At 42.7% G+C, this 19,122-nt stretch overlaps 1 protein-coding gene across 6 annotated transcripts in view; it reads left to right on the top strand.

Moving 5' to 3' along the window:
- LOC105256986 (ecdysone-induced protein 74EF) overlaps positions 1 to 19,122 on the top strand; it is a 183,643-nt gene that overhangs the window by 160,918 nt on the left and 3,603 nt on the right. The gene's annotated exons all lie outside the window — the stretch shown is intronic.

Below are 19,122 nucleotides of genomic sequence, written 5' to 3'. Positions count from 1 at the left end.
GTTTTTTTCAATTTTCTTATGACAGTTTCTCCAGCCTAGACAATCGAATTTTCTCTTTAACGAGATCTTTTTATCGCTGAGGCCTCGATAGGAAAATTGAGACGAGCGATCGCTACGTTTTGATACTCGCGTTGACGTCCGTATCTCGCGGGTTTCCTGCCGCTGAAAATAGAATCCTTCGGGCATTTAAACGCGGCTTTCGGTAGCGAGGAGGAAGCGCGAGAGAGACGAAAATAATTTCCTCGCGCTTTCGACTTTCAATTTCGACCGGCGGTCCTTTCTTCCCGCGGCGGCACCGACAAACGTTCCCCGAAATCGATGCCAAATAAACAGAATCGAACGTCAAAATGTTAAACTCCGGACGGAACAGCGGTCATGAAAACACAGATGTAGTGTCGCAACTGAATCAAATCTTTCTCCGGTTAAAGAGAGCGACCGTTTTTACGTGAGATACAAGTACGCAAGTGTTTTGCGTAAGAAAATTTTCAAATAGAAAATCACAATTTTTTCCATCGCGTCTTGAAACTCTGCCAAGCAATTATCTTCAATTCCTGCGCTAATAGTGGAAAGATTCCTCGATCCAATTTATATGTAACAAATAATTATAATTATATATCTATCGGAAAAATATATAATTATATATAAAATAAATATTACAAATATATAATTAATATATAAAAATATAATTAATATATATAAAATATATAATTAATATATAAATATTTAAAAAATATACAATTAATATATAAAATAAATATTAAAAATATACAATTAACGTATAAGAGTAAAAACACAAAATTGTTGGAAAAAAAAATGAAAATATGAAAACAGTATTCTGGTGACACATTTTCGAAACGAGTAGATCGTCTGCCTCGGAGGCTCCTCTTCCTCGGCTCTATCGTCCATTCTCGACCCTCGAAATTCCTCTGACCGACGTGCTCGTCGCCTACGTATGATGAGCGTCACTTTCTTTATTCCTATTATGCTAGCTCACGCATGGGTCTCCGCGTGTCTGCACGCACATCATGGCTGTATGCACACGTGCATACACGTAACTCCGCTGCGCGAGGTTGCTGATGGAGGAAGGGAGGGTGGAGGGCCGGAGAAAGAGACAGAGAGAGAGAGAGAGAAAAAAAGAGAGAGAGAGAGAAACGCGACGCAGCTAGAGTATATCGTGCGGGTATAACGCCGAAGGCGCGTATCGGCGGTTCCAGCGAGGTATAGACGGTGACCTTGTCGCCGGCAATTCACCCCGTCTGACCCCCCTCTCCTTCTCCTCCCCTCCATCCCGGCGGCGCGGTACCCTCCTCTTCCTCCTTCTCCTCTTCTTCGTCGGCACCGCTCCTCTCCCCGCCGTCTTCCGACATCGCGCATTTCGTCTCGTGTTCTTCCCTTCTCCGTCCAACCGCTGGCTCCTCGGGGTAGCGTGGCGCGATCGCTCCCTACACCCTGCCCGGCAACCTATACCCCTCCCCCCCCCCCGCGCCCTCCTCCCTGGGAGCGCGCGTAGACGGACACGATGTGCTTCGATGTCCTTCGTCTTCGTCGCGCTTCTCGAGAAAGACGTAGCTGCATCCACCTCCAGCTTCCTCCACTCGCTCTCTTTGTCTTCCCCCCCTCCCCCTCGCATCTTCGTTTTCGCGCATTACTCGTATATCGCGTGCAGACTCTTCTCGTTCTATCTTCCCTTGCCCTAGACTCGCCTCTGTTGTCCCTCCCTCTCTCTCTCCTCGTTTCTTTCCCTCGCTCGTGCTTGATGAAGTACGTCCGTCTCCGCCGAGTTCCTCGCTTCGCTCCGTTTATGACGAAGTTACTACTCCTGTCTCGCGCTTCTTCTTTGTGCATAAAGCATTACTAGATTTATCTTCCAGTTTATCTTCCAATTACCTTCCGCTTTTTTTCTCTCAGTCAAACGACGTAGCCAAATTTTCGTTTTCCTTTAATTGTTCTTGTATCATTCTTGTAGTACCGGTTTTTTCAAGTCATCTCTCATACTTTCAGAAATGAAAGTTATGTTACAAAATTGAAAGATAATATCCACGTTTCGAAGAAATGGATTCAAGATGCTCTGATGCGGTAAAACTTTCAATCTTTCCTCTTTTTGTTTGCTATAACGACCGCGTTTTGCTCGCACATGTTTGCGAAAACCTTCTCCATCATCGTCGTTTCCTCTTGCGCACCAAAGTTAAAAATTTTCTCTTTTCACCACAATGTGAGAGATGTAGAGGTACACTTCTCGTTCATCGTAAGATGGAGGAAAGAAATAGAAAAAAGAAACGTATACATGTATAAGAGCGTATATTTTATCTTATGCACTCTTACATTTGTTCTAGTTTTGGAAATGATGGAAAGATACTTTATGTTCCACAAATTGTCTCTGCGTATTTGCGTGTGTTTCTGCATGAATCGAGTAACAACAACAATAATTGATGATGATTTATAATTTCTAAATTAATATAATAATCTTTTATTTTGGTGAAGCTACTTTTTATTAATTTATCACTTTTGTAGAAATAAATCTGTAAGAGTTATCTCTAAATAAGTGACATTAACATAATGGACGATTAAATTTCTGAAAAAAAAAAGACGGAATTAAATTTGCGGTAACGATACGCTGTGCACTTGGTCTTTCTTCTTCTTTCTCTCTTGCTCCAATACTCATTATCTACTACGTGTCTCTGTCGCACTTCCTGTTTCGCAAATTATACACTAATGTCCCACATATCCGTTCGCAGTCGGTCATATGTCTGCTAAACTGTAAAGTCGAGATCAATTCACGGTTATTACGTAGCAACGTAAAAAAAGAATAAGATGCATATATATATATTTTTTCCATTTTTTTTACGTTACTGCGTATAATATACACTTACATACACGTATTGCTAAACTTTTGTCGAGTAAACTACATGTAATAAATAAAATAAAATAAAATAAAATAAAAATAAATAAATATTTCAATACAATTTAATTTATTAATTTTACTTATATGATTTGAGAAATATTCTCACACGCAAGACAGCCAACATAGCTCGAAAATAACACCTGCCAAGAAAGTACCATAAATAATGTTGTAAATGATAAATGATCTTTCTTATAGAGAGTAAAACTTTTAAGAGTACCTTTGAAAAAGTTTTTTGAGGAGGAACTTTTGGACACCTCGTATCTCGTCCTGGACTATTTTTCTTCGTGATTTTTTTCATAATTAACTCCTAACTTTTCTGACCGAATTAATTTAACGTTTCTCTTTCATGTATCGAGCGCGTATCTTTTGCATAATACCGTTCGATACAACCGCTCACCGAAGTTACGTCCTGCTCGAGAGCAGTCGAGAGGCAATTACATAATCCCAAGAGGGAGGTACGGCTTGGAAAAAACAAAGGGAGCAATTTCCAGGATACGGAGCCGACCGGCAACTTCCCCGATCCTCCCCGCACGAGTGTAAAGTACGGAGCCGAAAGTTGACAATTCCAAATGATTCATTTCCGTCGCACTCGACAGGGAGCGACTCCCTCTCTCTCCATTTATCTCTCTCTCTCTCTCTCTCCGTCTCTCTTTCATCTAGAGCGCTCGGCTGCGAATTCGTGCGCGAATTTGCGCGCTTACCGTCCGTCTATAAATATAACGCGACCCGCTGCGTGCACGCACGCACGCACGCACGCACGCCCGCCCGCGCGCGCGCGCGCGCACGCACGTTGCATCGAGGCGTGCGCGGCTGCATCACCGGTGCATACTGCACGCGACGTCGCGGGCAGCCTAGACCTAGACCCACTGAGCTAGCCTAGATCCGCGGGCATATGCGCCCGCGAGTGGGGTGGGGGCGGGGGAGAGACGGGACGGGAGGGCAGAAACCCCGGCGACGGTGAGGAGAGGGAGGAGGGGGGAGAGAGCGGCCCGAGCCGTTTCTAGTACTATCGGAGAAAGTGAACGGGCGTGGCGGCGGCTTCGCACGCGAAACTCTTCCTGTCGTGCGCGATGCGCGCCTTCCTCCCTCCCCCGCCGTTCGATTCGATTTCTATTATCTACTTGACACGAGATACCGGACGCGTATGTATGCGTGCGCGAGCGATATCATGACACGTGACACGCGGGTTCCTCGCGTCACCCCTAATAATGAATAAATGATCTCCCTTCGGTTTCCCTGCGAAGCGAGCCGTTACGCGAAAAGGTATTACCGCTCCAACTTTGAGTCGATAAAAAGTATCGTTGACGAAAGTTGCGCCGCTTTCCTACATTATTTATTCACACGCGTTGCAAGAAAGTGTAAAAACTCTAAATATATATTTACTACCTATGTATTTTCCTCGTCTCATTAATTTTTCATTTTTGCATAGCGTCTTGCTTCTGTACTTTTGCGCGAAAATTAACTTTGCTATTTAATGTCGATCAAGCTAAAGCTATTTATTTTATTTTCTGTGCAAAATATTTCATGCGCGAGTTTAAATATTCGCAGGAGGAAGATTCGATCGACAATACTTGACACGCGCATGAAAATATTGGAAAAACAGCTTCGACTCTTTGAGGCATCGCGTGTTACGTGAAACTTTTCCATCTTTATTTTCAGAGTTTTCCTCTTCGAATCGAGCCCCTCCATGAAAAAAGATTGATAATTGCGCTCGAAGGGATTAAGCAAAAATTTTCGTAAAACTAAATTTACCTCCACGCGATATATCGTTTAGCATACTCGTTTCTCTCGTCGACATCGATGTGTATTACATCATCCATGAGTAACAAAGCGGGATATACTCTTGCAGCACTCGATACCGCAACCTTTTATATTCGGAGCCACCGCATTATAAGCTGTCGACCCACATTTGTACATACATATGTACGCACGCACACACACACACACACACACACACTCTCTCTCTCTCTCTCTTCCCCCCCCTCTCTCGTGATTTGCATAAACTCGCGTTAGACCGCGCGAATCGGAATCCTGCTGCTCTTCGTTGCAACGAGACCTGCGCGACCTTGCGAGCCCGACATGTATGTTATATCGGATAAACGCGTTCCCTCTGGTGAACGCATCCCTTCCTCGTGACTTTTTCCATGCGAATCTGGTACATATTTCCGATATACAAAGTGCTTTGGAAAATAAGTTTCGAGGGTCTCTCGGGAAATACACAAAATATGAAAGACTAAAAATCCGATATCTAGTTTTCGTACTCGACCAATTTATTCCGAAACAAAACTCGGGTTATTCATTAACAGTGAATATTTTCAAAAAATTTAAAAAATCCATTAATCTAGACATAAATATTTAAGATACTTGGAAGTAAAAATAATTTCTTTAGCTCACATTTTTATATAAAATTATCTAAAGTATCGACAGCCTACTTTCATTATGGATATAATAATTCTGCAATTGTATTTGTAAATTTGGTATACGTGTATCTCTTTTTGTCTCTCGAGAGGCTCCTTGATGGCGCGTGCGTTATCACATTGTAAGAGGTAATAATATGCCATATACATATATACCACGCCTCTCGATGACGGAAGGCTCTCTCTTATCGCGGCTTTTGCGGTGACAGAAGACGCGGAATGATTTTCACGTCGCCTCACTTCGCATCTCGCGTTACGTAACGGACGAGATAGGCGCAATTCGCGGTAGAACACAAGCGGCATTGATTCTGGGCCATATGGCAGGGGATTGTTGACTTATTTACATTTTCATTGCAACCGTTATCTTATTATTGTAGCGCTTGATAAGCGTCTACTCCGAGTGTCAACGGCGCTGACCCAAATCAGCTGACGCTGATTCGAGGCCGGGGAATATCATCTCAATCAGGTCTTATGCTTTTGGCAAAATTACCAAGAGAGGTTATCTATCGCGATAAAAAGAGAGAGAGGAAATCGGATTCTTGATGGAATCGCCTCGTTACTCGAGAGGATGCGAATAATGCTTATCGAATAATTTCTTTTTCTTTTTTTTATTTTTACGCAACGCATGTACTCGATACTCTCTCGCAGCACGTAATGATCCTGACCCTCTGTCGGCGGAATTATTTCCCTTCCGAGAGAGAGAACATTGACTCGCGGCTGAATTACTAATAGAAGCTAACTTAGCAACTCGTGTTTATCTCATGGTTGAGACTACTTCGATTGTGTCTTTAAGAATGATCACTTTCGACTCGATGTCAACATAATTGCGTCTCCTTCGAGCTAAATAATTAAGAAGCTAAATTTTATTTCGCTAAGTAAAAAGTACAAGTTCAAGAAAGAACTTTCATAGAAATAAATAAACGATACGATTTCGTTTTATTTTATCCAAAAAAAGTCGCAAAGAATTAAACTCTTAGTTTAATAATGAATTTATCAAGTTGAATCGTCGTATATTTATTTACAAAAATTCCCGAGGATAATATTCTGAAAAACAAGCTTTCTCGAAAGAGAGTCGCGAAAACTTTTGCCATTTTGATTTTCCCCCTAAAATCGCAAGCTCACACGCACATACGTGTGCATGAGTGTTCGATTCACGCAGGTGTTGGTTCGCCCACGTACGAGAGATCTTTTCCCTCTTTGTAACCGAATACTCAGGTACCTTGACGTGACGCAACGCATCAGTGGGCTCTTTCTTGTTCAAGCGATATAAATCCAGACTTATCCGAAATTATGCGCAAAAATGGAAGAGACGCGTCTTTGCCGAATAATTCGCCTTCTCATTGGCCTGCAGAATTAACAGTCTCGTAAATACACTCGCGGACGCTCATCTCTCCGTATTTCAAGGCCGTATTTCAGACAGACCGAATTCAGATATCTCCCTCTCTCTCTTTTTCTCGCCGATTAATAGTCTCGCATCTTCCTCTTTGACAGGAGGAGGGGGAGACGCGAGATGCCACCTTCGGCCTCTAAATTCGGTATCATCCGACCGTTAATAAACACCGTCGTATTCCGTACCGCGCGATCGCACCCGATCCTCCCTCTCATTCTCCCGTTGCATTACCCCTCCTCCTCCTCCTCTGGCCTCGCAAGAAGCGCGAACGGCAAGAGTGCGCGCTATGGTCACTGACCTCGCACACATCGCGTTGTCTGCGACGACGGAAGAGAGCTTCGTGCATTCTTACCGTTCGCTCTCGCCGTCATCTTTCAATCTCTCTTTCTCTCCCTCCCCCCCCCTGCGTCTGTCGAAAAGAAATAATGCGCGCGACAGATCGATGCACAATGCGAGTGATAAGCTAACTCTCCGCAAGACGCAGCACTGCCCTAGTGAGACCTCTCTGAGATTAGATTACACGACAAGAGTCTATTATCTTTTGTACAATTGTAATTTTTTAATTACTGATTAATTTAATTTTTTAATCATTTGATTATCAATTGGATTTATTTTCGCGTCCGATAATTGATTCTCTTTCTGCGGAATTTTTTTCTTTTATTTTGCGTCTTCGAATTTTAGCACGACTGCAACTGCCTCGTAACGCGCCTTAATTTGGGGGGACTCGCACCACGAGTTCCGCAAACTCGACTCACGCGTCACATTTCGCGAGGACATCGCCGAGGACACGCATCGTTCCTGCATAAGTCATTCGACAATGCTGACGCATTATTATGCCTACACCTGTCGCTCTTTCCACCCGTATCGTCGTTGCATCGTCGAGTCCTCCTCGCGTCTTCCAAAATAAGTGACATGACATTAGGCAGCATGCGACATTGCATTGTGCGTAACTGTATTTCGCGTGCCTTCTTATTCTCGTTGCTTATTATACGAGAGAAAATATCAAAAATGTTTGGTTACTGATATAAAATAAAAATCAATCTCTATAAATATTTAGTAAGGCAATTTTAATCTATATTACACATTTCCAAAATTCTAAAATCTCCTTAAATCGCGCGTCTCTCCTCATCTGTCAAAATTGTTCTCTCCTGCGATTCTCTTCCGCCTACATCTGTCGTTCTTTCCACTCGTATCGTCGTTGCATCCTCCTCGCGTCTTCCAAAATAAGTAACATGACATTATGCGGCATATGACATTACATTGTGCGTAACTGTATTTCGCGTGCCTTCTTATTTCATTGCTTATTATACGAGAGAAAATATCAAAAATATTTGATTACTGATATAAAATAAAAATCAATCTCTATAAATATTCAGTAAGGCAATTTTAATCTCTATATTATATTTCCAAAATTCTAAAGTCTCCTTAAATCGCGCGTCTTTCCTCATCTGTCAAAGTTGCTCTCTCCTGCGATTCTCTTCTACCCACACCTGTCGCTCTTTCCATTCGTATCGTCGTTGCATCGTCGACTCCTCCTCGTGTCTTCCAAAATAAGTGACATGACATTAGGCAGCATACGACATTGCATTGTGCGTAATTGTATTTCGCATGCCTTCTTATTCTCGTTGCTTATTATACGAGAGAAAATATCAAAAATATTTGATTACTGATATAAAATAAAAATCAATCTCTATAAATATTCAGTAAGGCAATTTTAATCTCTATATTATATTTCCAAAATTCTAAAGTCTCCTTAAATCGCGCGTCTCTCCTCATCTGTCAAAGTTGCTCTCTCCTGCGATTCTCTTCCGCCCACACCTGTCGCTCTTTCCATTCGTATCGTCGTTGCATCGTCGACTCCTCCTCGTGTCTTCCAAAATAAGTGACATGACATTAGGCAGCATATGAGATTGCATTGTGCGTAACTGTATTTCGCGTGCCTTCTTATTCTCGTTGCTTATTATACGAAAGAAAATATCAAAAATATTTGGTTACTGATATAAAATAAAAATCAATCTCTATAAATATTCAGTGAGGCAATTTTAATTTCTGTATTACACATTTCCAAAATTCTAAAGTCTCCCTAAATCGCGCGTTTCCTTCTCATCTGTCAAGCACAAAGCTCTCTCTTACGACTTTCTTCCGGTCGCGGCGCGGTTGATCTTGAGCGCGGTATCGAGACTTCCGGATACCGGGAGGGCGATAGAGTTGTCTGGCGTGATAGGCGCGCGGCAGGAAACCGACAATAAGAATCCCATCGACCGATCGACGAACCCGCTGGGGAAACCTATTCCGCAAACGATGCACGCGTCGACGATGCGGAGCGTTATAAATCGTGCGCAGATCTACGCATCTCGGCGCGAACGAAAATGCACACCTTTTATCGATGTTCCCTAGTCTGGAATGGCATTTCGTAAACGTTCGTCCGCAAAAATTTTCGGCTCTGCCATTTAAATCACGAATCTAATGAAATTATATCTTCCCTTTCCAAAATTTTCTCCGAAAAAATATTGTCGCTCTACAAAGCTTACACGGTAATTTAGAAACTTCCTGTACGCGTTCGTTGAATGAGTAATTCTGCACAGTGTTTACAACTCGATATGGAAAAGCCTCCGCTTCTCATTTCGTCAGAATCATAAAAATAACCATTCTGGAGGCGTGAATAAAAATAAAAAAAAATAAAATACATAATGACATAAAGTTATTACGAAATAAGGAGAGCGACTTTGTGCCGCTAATAACCTTGGCATCCTTAAGTCTTTTACCACGATATTTTACGATCGACTCGCGAAAGTTTTCAAACGAGACGAGAAGCGAAACAAGACTCGTACTCCAGAAATGATATACGCTCTTGTCGCCGATATTTTCAACTCGCTGACTCGCTTCTTTATCTGTCTCCGACAACAACGCTTCTTCTCGCGATTCTCGATGATGCAGATGTTTTAATTCTGCGATACAACCGTATCCTTTTATCGCTCCTGATAAACGTCGGCAAAGGTCGCAGAGGTCAAGATCATTGTATTAAATTTGGCAGTGATAGTGGCGAGAAAATATCAATCTCTTCGATGAGGAATAATCGAGTATCTATACTACCAATATTCCGACAATTCTTTCTCGGAAATTTCGATCGTGTTTGCTCTCAGAAATGAATTATAAAGATCGATAATAATAAAAAAAATACTTGGGGAAATAAGGAAAAAAAACCAGAAAAAATATACAGGGTGTTTAAGTGGTAACAATTAGTTTTTGAATTATTAAGACAATGTTTTCCAGGCCGCCGAACTTGAAAAACATTGTTAATATATAATGCCCGTAAAGGGACTTCTAAGACGAAAAATGAGACAAAATTTTGTATTATAAATATCTTAATAACTCAAAAACTAATCATTTTCGAACCTATGATGATTAATTTTTTTTTTCTTCTCTAAGCATGAGGAATCCATTCCTGAAATTTTGCCCACCACTTATGAAACACCCTGTATACATATAATACTTGGTGGATAGTCTTGATTCTTTTCCGGATGATGGATAGCTCGTTAGCGGAATTACTGGAATTGACATTTCCTTAGGATTTCGTCATCGCTACCGCGATAGCGCGTCTTTCCTAACGTTAACGTCATCTCTCGCGTCAAGCGGAACGTCTTTACTGCTCGTCGTGGAATCGACGCGGTCGGCGGATTCGCACGAAACCCACACGCGTTTCGCCAACATTTTATAGGCAGTCAAGGTGGTGGTCGCGCGAAAAAAGATGCCCGGAACGTAAATCTCTTCTTCTTCTCTCTTTGTTTTTTTCGGTCTGTCTCTCTCTCTCTCTCTCTCTTCCGATCGCTTGTCTTTCGCATGACCGACACTTCGTGGAAAACAGAAACCGCGAGAGAAGTATACGCGTACCACCCACGCCTCCGTCGACAAGGAAAAGAGCGTTGCTCATCGCGATGCGAACCTAATTCGAGATACAAAGTTCCGTTTCCCGACTTGGAACTTCCGTCTCGAAAAGCATTTACGTAACGATCAAGAGAGAACTTTCCTTTTCGACGAGAAACATTCGGTAAATTGTCTCAAGGCGCGAAACGACGAATTATTAATGAGATTATTCTTTGAATCTAGGTGATATCGATATGATCCAGATGGATCTCAAAAGATGATATTAATAAAAAGAAATGTGAGAAAAAAATCGAGAATGTGCTCGAAAATTTTCGCGAATGCGAAAAGAAATTTAAGAATAAAATTTTAGATCTTTTTAAATATAATCTCTTTATTTTATCTTTTCCTGGAAACGAAAAATAATTGTAATGATAAATTAGTAGATGGGTGGACGCAAATATAAAAATTTCGCGCATCTTAAAAATTAATAGCGTGCTAATCGCTAGACGGAAGTTGCAAATCTAGAGGCTGCGAAGAACAGAGGCGTGTTTTACACGATACATCGTCGAGTTTAGAGTTAAAGCGGAGTCTTTCCTCAGCTATCAATCTCCCTGCATCCTTCTCAGCCGCTCCTTATCCTTTTCCGAATGCCGAGAGAGAGAGAGAGAGAGAGAGAGAGAGAGAGAGAGAGAGAGAAACGCAGAGATGAGAGGAGAGGAGAAGGAAAAGTAAAACGGAGGTAGAAGGAGCGACGACGATGGTGCACGTGCACGTGCATGCGGAGAACTCGCAATTTGAACGGGTTTCGGGGTTAAAGATAGTAGCCCGAGGCAGTAGGGTAACATAATAGGCAGGGACTTGGTCTAACGAGAGGAAAGAGAGAAAGAGTCTGAGGAGGATGGAGGACGAGAGGGCACGTCACGATGTCGAGACGTCGAGTAGGGAGATGCTGAAGGAAGTGCAAGGATAGGAAGGCGAGAAAAGAAGCGAGAAAGGGGGAGAGAGAGAGGGAGAGAAAGAGAAAAGGATGAAAGACCGAGAGACACGGAGATCGGCGGGATAGAGAGCGAAAGGGAAGTTGGGACGCGGAAAGCGAAGAGAAGAGGGAACGGAGGGACGAGCGAGACTCGGATACGTATGCGAACGTGCATGTGTGCAATGCGGTGCATCGGACTAGCCGGTCGCGAATGGAGGCGGAGGAGGAGAGAGAAGGAGGAGAAGGATAGAGCGGTTAAGTTAGTCTGTCGGTCAGTGACTGCCTGACTTTCCCGGCGCAGCTGAAGGTCAACTCTCCCCTTCCCTCGATCTCATCCTCTTCCTCCTCCGCTGCCTCTTCTTCTTCTTCTTCCTCCTACCCGTTCCATCGCTCGTCGACGACCACCACCACCGATAACCACCACTACCACCGCCGCTATCGGCGTCGCTCCGCTATCACCGACACTGCCCGGCCCATCTTCACCCTGCCCTTCCGCCATCCCCTTCCTCCCTCCCTCCCCCCGGCCTCCTCTCCTCTTCCTCTTGTCTCTCTTCCGTGCGCCAACACGCCGAGCTATGTCGGAACCATAATCCACGATCGCGCTTTGTTTATGCCGGACGAGCACTTTCGGTGGCCCCTATATTCCGATGCTGCATCCCTCGTCTCTCTCTCTCTCCCCCCGTCCCTCCCCTTCCGCCTTCCTCGTCCGTTCCGCGCGCATCTCCCTTTCTCCCTCGCGAACGGGGCGCTCTCCCCTCCCTCTCCCCTTGGACTACGTGTAACTCGTGCACTTAGATGCACGCGGAATTCCGCCTCTCGAAATCCTGGTACGTGAGAACTCGCGTCACGCGCGAGAGTAACTCGCCGAGATCGAAGGAGCCGGAGGGACCAATTTCCTCACCGATAGAATTCTAACTTTTAGATAGAAAATTAACTCCTCGCTTTTTTCTTGAAGGCTCTGTGAAATGTATCCGTTGCTTAGAAACGCGGATAAATATTTCACATTATTTTTACACTCGAATAAAGTAATTATTATTTAATAATATTAATAATTTAATAATATTAATATTAATAATTTTACAATTATATATAAGATCGCGATAGTGCGAATTGAAATTATACATACTTTGCGCGAAGCTACTTGTCGGAGATGCGGACAAAAACAAAGATGCAAAAAAGATGTTTGTATTTTAAAAAATATATGATTATTAACCGCTTTAATTGGTCTATTAATGTAACAGGATTGGCGCTATGATATGCGATAATTTCTCGAGTTGACTCCTGCGCGAGTAGGTTGACAGTGCACTTAATTATTCCACGACGCAACGATACACGTCTACAAATGCTTCAATTTATTCAGGCTCTACCGAATAATATATGACACATGATACTCGTGTTAAATGCCGGTGCTGTTATCGATAATTAAATATTAAATGATTGAAATTCGTTGGACGATATAAAAACTAATTAGTACGCAGGGGAGAGAGCCCAGAATTCTCGAGATTGTTAATATTTCAAGTTCGCCGGTATACATATATATTCCCAGAAGATAAACATCAAAACTGCCGCGTCCAGACTTCAGCGAGGTTTTCAGGGAAGAGGCTGCAAGCTGTGGGAAAGAAAGAGAGGCGAGACATCATTACCGAAAATATTCAAATATCGATGCTCCGATAGCGTTAGCTTAGACAAGGCGAGCCGAGCCGTGCCGAGCCGAGCCGCAGGCCGTCGAAAACGAAGGCGAAGGAAGATCTCTCTCGCGCGCGCGACTTCCCAGCCAATTATCCGGGACCGTCACTACGTGAGAATGCGCTCTAGGTCTCGCTCTTTCTTTCTCGTTCCTCCCCGTCTCTCCCTCTTTCTCCTTCCGCAGCATCTCTCTTCTACCGCGAGCTCGCTTTTAGCGCAACCGCTTTTTTTACCGCTCGTTCCGTCGAATCGTACGTCCCTGGATATCCCCACCGTCGGCCGAGCCGCCTCCCGCTGCTCTTCTCGGCTCATCGCGCTTTTTTTTCCCCTCTTTTTCTCTCTCTCTCTCTCCTCATCTACCCCGTCCTATACCCTTCTCGCTATACTTGTACTTCCGGCCCGCGCGCGAGAGAGAAGGAGCGAGCGGCCAGCGCGAAATCCTCCGCAAAATAAACGAGCCTCGCGTCGCAGCCGCAACGCGCCTACCCTTCCGTGTATTTTTAACTATCGACTCGCACCGAGTCCCTCGACTAAACTTCCTGCCGACGTTGTCAGGAAGGAACGCGGCGCGACGAGGAAATGCGACTCTCTCGAGCCGCGCGCTTCCCTTTTATCCATCTTCGCGTTGGCCTCTCTCCCCCTCGAGACGCGGACTCTTGCGAAATACTCGTTAAATATAGAAATTAATAACGCGTCCCACTCTAATTATTCCGAGGGCGATCGAGTGCAATTTTCATGAGCGCGAAGTTGGACGCGAAATAACGATCTCTCTTTATACATATGTATGCTTCGGAATTACTAATCAGATGTGTAAGTTTATTAAAGTCAAATTTAATCGCTTTCGTATGATGGAAACTTTTCCATTGAGACGTAGCACGCTCGATAATTATGCGAAAAGTGCTTGGATTAATAAACTTATAGGTATCTTACGAAGGTACTTTAGTTCTAGAAGATTGTGTACGCATTGATTAATTCTCTTGTAATTTTTCTAAAATACATTAATTTATAATTAACATATAAAAAAGATTTTTTGCCTCGCGATAGAAATCGATCTTCCCCGAGAGCTTATTTGAAACAACTCGGTAATTAAGTTTCATCTTAAACCTCTAATCTCTTTCCTTCGTCCTCCACCTTGTTTTTCGAGCAGTGGAATGCCGCTTAAGTAGAAGATTAATACGGCCTCGAGGACGCATTAGACTGTCGTTTTATTGTTGCGGAACATCGCAACAATGTCGAGCGAAACTCGAATTTAAATTCGACCAATGATCGCCTTAAGTCGACCTCAGACTTTGCTTTGTAGTGCAATCGATGTGGTAACGGTGGTGATCAAATTCTGCGCCATCATTCATGGGGAGAAAGGGAGCGACGAATAATAACGAGACCGATGTCTCTTTAAATTCTTCGCTTTTTCCGTCCCCGAATATTTTAGACTCTGAACAACAACCGGACCTTTACTCCACATGGTGGCGAAAGAAAACAGCAATGAATTTAAACCGTGACGCTTTACATTACAAAATCTACACTTTTTAATTCGTGGATAAATATCGCACAGAAAAAAAATAAGTGTCAAATCAAAACTTGTATACTTAAACTAACTCGTTCATTGTTTCGTATATACGCAACAATTTATAATCTTTTTAGAAGAATTTAATAATTTTAAATTTTAACAATATTATAGTCTTATTTTAATATTGTAATTGTCACCTTAAGGATATACAATTATTTAATTCTACTTTAAGAAAATTATAAGTAACTTTAAGAAAATTATAAGTAATTATAAGTAATTATCTTTGCTTTAAAAATGTTATTTTCTATCTAACATTGTTTCTTTTCCATTCAAGAAAATTAAATCTTAAATCACAAGAATATATTTTTCTTGATTGAATTATATAAAATGGCTTCATTCAAGTAAGCAATTATAGTTTTCTTTAATTAACGCAATATAATCTCATTTCAAAATTTCCATGTTAAAACTAAATATATTTTCAAAACAAGAATATCTTTTTTTTCTGTACATGTGTGTGTATATATCATCGTCTTTAATTTTCAAACTTCAAATTATTGAAATTATCGATATTTTTCATTGTATCCCTCTTAATTCCTCAATCTTGGAACTAATCTAATTCCTGTATTTTGTCACTCGTCCTTTTCGATTATCAATCTCCTCGATCCTCAGGAACTTCTACGCATTCGTCTTTTGCGAGAACTCAGGCCCGCTTTAGAATTTGATCGCGCGCTTAAATCGTAGATAGATGCATCGCGCACGCCTGTCTCTCGAGTTACGCGCTTGAATCGATCCTAGAGAGGCCACCTAGACTTCTAGGAATCTCTCTATCCGGTCTTCGCGCGCACCAGACTCATCGGCTGGCGATGCGTCGTCTCTAGCGGTGCTTTCCTCGCGCTATACAACGCTCGTGGTATAGGTCAGTGAAGTAGGAGCGGTTCCCCCACCCCGCGGCGACTCCTAGACAACGGGTCTACGATTGACTCATCTAGCCAGTCATACCGCGCGTAAACACGATCCGCTCCAGCTGTTCTCGCACTCTCGGGCCTCTACCGCCTTCCTCTCTCGTTTCCTCTCTCTCTCTTTCTCTCTGTTTTCGTTTCTCTCGCGCGCTCCATCGCTTCGTGAATACACTTCTCGAGAACAACGGGGTGCGTTCTTCATATATTTTTGGAGTCACCTCGAAATCTTCTGGCTATCCTCTCCTCTTTCGTCGTCTCCTCTTTCGTCTTTTTCTCGCTCTCCCTCTTCTCTTCTTCTCGAAATTTTTGCTCGGTTTTTCCTGTACTATTTATACCGCGGCTCTCGATTATTGAAATCTTGTCCGTCTCTCTTTCTTTCCGCGTGTTATGTTATATCCATATATTACGAATTAGAGAGAGATACCTTGGGGAATTTATGTGTTACCGCGTCTGAAAGGGAAATCGAATAAATATCTCTTTGTTGTATATCGTCGTAAAATATTGTCGCTTTTAATAGCTTTAATACATTCCTCGCTTTATACAACTAATCCGCTATTACTTTCTACGTATAAAGTTTGATTTCATTGTTTCCAGGAATTTTTTTTATTTATAACACGAGTACACTTATTTCATATCTATCCATTTCGTGTAATTCTCAAGGTATCCTTCGAAGTACTTTATGCCATACAAAATATCGCATCGAGCCATTATTTCGTACATGTGATCGCTTGTATACTTTTCCGCTGCATCTCTCGGGGAAGATATCGCTTCACAGAACGCTAAATATTTTTCCATCTCTCTCTTTCTCTCGTCTCATCGCTTCAAACCAGAAAACCTCGAATAGAACCCCAAGAATCGTTCAACCGCGCGGGGTCTCTCCACGGAACTGCAACGCACAACGCGAGAGTAGGATGCAAGCGCGCGGAGAGAGAGAGGTCGGGAGCGAGAGAGAGAGAGAGAGTGAGAGCCGACGCGACGGCGGGGGAAGGGTGACCGCGGGGCAAAGGGAGGGGAGGGAGAATGCGCGAGGGGGCCGGAGAACGAGTTCCGATTTTAGCGCAGTCGCGGCGGCCTCAGAACGAGCGGCGCTATTATGCACTAGTAGCTTGATGGCGTCACCCGTGCAACCTTGGCTCGGGTCAGTCCTCTATCATACTGCAGGCAGAGTTCCCCCGATTCCCTCCCCCCTCCCCCCGGCCGCTCCCCCTCCCTCCTCTCTCTCTCCTCCGTCTCGTTCTCCCGTGCTTCGCTCGACTCCGCTTAACCCTCTCTCTCTCTTTCTCTCTCTCTCTTGCTCGTCGTCTCTTTATCTCGGCCCGTCTCCTCTTCCTCTCGGGCCAGTGGCGTAAGGGAAACGTTTCTCCTGCCTCGCCAGCAGCCTCGAAACTTTTGCTCTCTTGCAGCATAATATAGTACGTCAAATGTGAGGGAATTTTTTTTTTCTTACGAGAGAGAGAATCACGCGAGACGAGGCACTGGTATGCCTCGCGTCTCATCCAACCGATATAAAGAATGCGAGATTTTATCCCTCGGCGGCTTTAAAACTTTCCTTTTTCGCGGCGCACAATGTGGTACAATGTTGTTTATATATGTATTTTTTATTTAGGAAGAAACGGATCCTCATTTGACATACGTGCATGCATATATTATATATAAATATATAAAAAAAAAAAATATATATATATATATATATATATATATATATATATTCTTTGTATTTATATTTACGTGCGTGTGTGTTAAATGTCGAGAATTCTTTTTTCCTATAAAAGCGACACACGCGGTATCTACGCATCCGAGTGACGTAAAAGATGCGAGATTTATTCAGAGAAACTTATCTTTTCGAAACTTTCGCTCTCGGCCATAATCTGCGATATCTTTTCGCGAATGCTCATTGTTTGCTCTATAAAATCCACAGCCTTCGCGCAATAAAGTCAATCGTTTTCCGTATCGTAAGAAATATTATATTTATAGCAAAGTAGCTTACAAACCAGTTTTTATTTGTTTGCAATAAACTCTAGTCGTTCTCGATGCACTGCACGTATAATGTCAGAAAATTCATCAAAACTTTCGTCATTTATCGTTTAATGCCCCTTCTCTTTTTTAAGTATTCAAAATATTTAATGTATAAAATTCAGAAATCTTTTTTCACGCTAATCTCTCGAAATATTAGATTAATATTTTCAAGGAAAATAAAATGGGTATAAATATAAGTATATATATCGTAAAGATTGATGTATTGAACGGGAAGTCTATCCTAAGCCGAAATGCAAGGATTAATGGATAATAAATAATAATAAAATAATAAATAATATTTTCAAGGACAGTCATATTTCCAAAACATATGACAATAATTTCCCTTGCGATCGACGTCGAAATATACAAGTAGATTCACGTAATAAAGCTATCTAGTCTCGTACAATTTTTCTACACAAGAGACGCTTTTATTTATTATTTATTTATTTCTATTTATTAAATTTTCAAAAGAATAAATTACCGAAGGCTGATTGTTTTTTGGAGGAGACAAAGAGACAAATTGCGCTTCGGAGCGAGACTCGCGAATCTCATCCTCGGAGAGGAACATCCGACGCCGTTGTCCCTACGCCCATGAGAGAACGCACGGCCCTATGCTCGCGGCATAAACTCAGATCGTGTGCACTCGCACTGTGTCTGTATACGATCGTAGCGATCGACGTTACGCGCCGATCTACTCCCCATCGAGCCGCACATGTCGCGAACAACAACGCGAATTTTCAGCTTCTCGCGGCAACGCTCGTCGTAAACAGAATCTCCCTCAACTTTTAAGGGGGGAGGGAGAGACGGGGGGGATGAATGATTTAGAGTTGGAGCAAACGTGGGAAACAGGTTGGCGATATCCAAAGTGTCGGGCTTGTGGATCAAATGGGTGACGTTGAACGACGGAGGTATCGACGACAACGATTTCCCTCTTTCGCCTCGTCAACGACGAAGCTATTAATACTTGATTGCACGCTTCATTCAACTGCGACGTATCGTACTTAAGCCGCGCGACGTGAAAATCTAACTCGATAAACGCCGACTCCGACCATGCGCCGCGAATCGAGATAATAGCGCTACTTTGTGGCGAGAATTTATTCGATATACGATTCAAGCGTGTCTCTCCAAGGGTTCCTCCTCGCAGAGTAGACTTGTTTTGTAGGATGCTGAAGTCATCTCCCAATGTTGCAAAGAATATTGATTCTTTCGTATAAATGAACGCGATAAAGCATAGGTTCCATCTCACACAGCACAGAATATTGCAGCGATATTATTAATGTTGTTGTAACATTGCAATATTGCCGCAATATTACTGCAATATTTTTTGCTGTATGGGATATGTTACAGAGATGCCGCGAGATGTAATTAAGGATGTTTTGTATCTATTTTCAAAATATTGAGAATT

The sequence above is a fragment of the Camponotus floridanus genome, unplaced genomic scaffold (assembly GCF_003227725.1).
Source record: "Camponotus floridanus strain SB8 unplaced genomic scaffold, Cflo_v7.5 scaffold24, whole genome shotgun sequence".
In the NCBI taxonomy this organism is placed as follows: Eukaryota; Metazoa; Arthropoda; class Insecta; order Hymenoptera; family Formicidae; genus Camponotus; species Camponotus floridanus.
This window is presented reverse-complemented; position numbering and strand designations above follow the sequence as displayed.